The sequence below is a fragment of the Salvelinus sp. IW2-2015 genome, unplaced genomic scaffold, assembly GCF_002910315.2.
Source record: "Salvelinus sp. IW2-2015 unplaced genomic scaffold, ASM291031v2 Un_scaffold2010, whole genome shotgun sequence".
In the NCBI taxonomy this organism is placed as follows: Eukaryota; Metazoa; Chordata; class Actinopteri; order Salmoniformes; family Salmonidae; genus Salvelinus; species Salvelinus sp. IW2-2015.
Genome location: NW_019943359.1, coordinates 224,301 through 227,078, shown reverse-complemented (window position 1 = coordinate 227,078; position 2,778 = coordinate 224,301).

Genomic DNA, 2,778 nt, shown 5'->3' with positions numbered 1-2,778 from the left:
GAAAAATAACTTACGTAGCTACGGACCGTATTTGTAATCTACCCTCTCGGTGCTTGCATCGGCAGGAGCTGAGCTTCTAACGTGAGCTAAATCCAACTCTTTGTTTGAAACTCTCTTCGCTATAWATTCCGGTTGAAACATGTATGTTTGAATGTCACCGTGTAGCTAAACAGATGCTCCATCGTCAAAATTCGCGTTGATGAGAGGAATCACTTGAAGCCATTGCATCTGGTCAGTTCTTTTCTGTTTTGCCCGAAGGATTGTTGTTAGCGTCCGTCTTGGGGGGGGGGGGACGTGGGCCAGAGCACGAAGCACCGCCCAACACAAGTTGTAGTCTTTCAGAGACTGGAAACAATGTGCMTGCTTGTATATTTAACAATGAATCTGCAGATAGGRACATAGCTGAAAGACGTCCAATGGCCCTATCGAACGAGGACAGCCATATCTACACCCACACACAAACATATAGTGCGATCAGTATWASATAGAGGCTTCGTGAAATACCACAATGCACTGGAAGATCTGCCTTCCTCCTAAGGGAATTTACGTGTGAAACATCTGGCTGTCCTAGAAATGCCTCAGACCTGATGAAAACAGGCCACATTCCCCCAGGGKGACATTGTTGTTTYGTTTTAAGCCTTCCCCAAACCATAGCCCTAACCTTAATCACTCGGAATTAACACCTAAACTTAACCCTTTGAGTTGTTTACGATTTAACCCTTTAACCACTCAGAATTAACCCTGAATTAACCCTGTTGAATTCTACTATGTGTAACTTCAGTGTACAACCGAGAGAGATGTCTCTCATTCTCCGTCTCTCCGTCTCTCATTCTTCCGTCTCTCATTCTTCTGGTCTCTCATTCTCCGTCCTCTCTCTGTCTCTCATTCTTCGTCTCTCTCTGTTTCTCTCATTCTTCCGTCTCTCCGTCTCTCTCTCTCCGTCTCTCATTCTCCGTCTCTCTCTCTTGTCTGTCTTCTCCGTCCTCTCTCTCTGTCTCTCATTCTCCGTCTCTCTCTCGTCCGTTCTCATTTCCGTCTCTCTCTCTCGTTGTCATTCTCCGTCTCTCCGTCTCTCATTCTCCGTGCTTTCCGTCTCTCATTCTCAGTCTCTCTCTCTCTGTCTCTCCATGTCTCCGTCTCTCGTCTCGTCTCTCTGTTCTCATTCTCCGTCTCCTTCTCGTCTTCTCAGTTCTCCGTCTCATTCTCTCTCTGTCTAAAATCATTTCCTCTCTCTGTCTATCATCCTCCGTGTCTCTTCTCTCTCTGTCTATCATTCTCCGTCTCTTGTCTCTCATTCTCAGCCGTCTCTCCGTCTTGCTCTCGTTCGTAATCATCTCGTCCGTCATCTCACGTCTCTGCTAATTCTCCGTCTCTCTCGTCTGTCTATCATTCTCCGTCTCTCTCTCTCTTCTATCTTCTCCGTCTCTCTGTCTATCATTCTCCGTCTCTTCGCTCTATTCTCCGTCTCTCCTCTCTCTGTCCTCTCATTCTCCGTCTCTCTCTCTCTGTCTCTCATTCTCCGTCTCTCTGCTCTCATTCTCCGTCTCTCTCTTATCGTCTCTCATTCTCCGTCTCTCTGTCTGCTCTGTCTCTCTCTGTCTCGCTCTGTCTCTCAACTTCTCCCGTCTCTTCTCTCTCTGTCTATCTTCCTCCTCTCTCTCCTCTCTGTCTAATCATTCTCCGTCTCTCTGTCTATCATTCTCCGTCTCTCGTCTCTCATTCTCCGTCTCTCTCTCTCTTCTCTCATTCCCGCTCTCGTCCTCTCATTCCTCCGTCTCTCTCTCTCCGTCTCTCATTCTCCCGTCCTCTCTTCTCTGTCTCTCATTCTCACGTCTCTCCGTCTCTCATCTCAAGTCTTCTCTCTCTCCGTCTCTCATTCTTCTGTCTCTCTTCTCTCTGTCTCTCATCTCCGTCTCTCCCGTCTCTCATTCTCTCCGTCTTCTCTCTGTCTCTCATTCCTCCCCGTCGTCTCCATCTCTGTCTCTCATTCTCCGTCTCTCCGTCCTCTCATTCTCCGTCTCTCTCTCTCCGTCTCTCATTCTCCGTCTCTCTCTCCAGTCTGTTCTCCTCCCGTCTCTCGATTCTCCGTCTCTCTCTCTCGTGTCTCTCATTCTCCGTCTCTCCGTCTCTCATTCTCCGTCTCTCTCTCCTCCGTCCTCTCATTCTCCGTCTCTCTCTCTCTGTCTCTCATCTCCGTCTCTCTGTCTCTCATTCTCTGTCTCTCATTCTCCGTCTCTTCTGTCCTCTGTCCTCTCATTCTCCGCTTCCGCTCCTCAATTATCCGTCCTCTCTCTCCGTCTCTCCATTCTCCGTCTCTCTCTCTCTGTCTCTCATTCTCCGTCTCTTCTCCGTCTCTCTCATTCCTCCGTCTCTCTCTCTCCGTCCTCAATTCTTCCGTCTCCTCTCTCTCTGTCTCTCATTCTCCGTCTCTCCTGTTCTCATTCTCCCGTCTCTCTCCCGTCTCTCATTCTCCGTCTCTCTCTCCCGTCTCTCATTCTCCGTAATCGCTGTCTCTCATTCTCCGTCTCTCCGTCTCTCATTCTTCCGTACTCTCTCTCTCCGTCTTCATTCCTCCGTCTCTCTTCTCTCTGTCTCTCATTCTCCGTCTCTCGCTCTCATTCTCCGTCTCTCCGTCTCTCATTCTTCCGTTCTTCTCTCTCTCCGTCTCTCATTCCTCCGTCTCTCTCTCTCACGTTCTCCATTCCCGTCTCGCTGGTTCTCTCTCTCATTCTCCCTGTTCTCTCATTTCCGTCTCTCTGTCTCTCTGTCTCTTCTCTG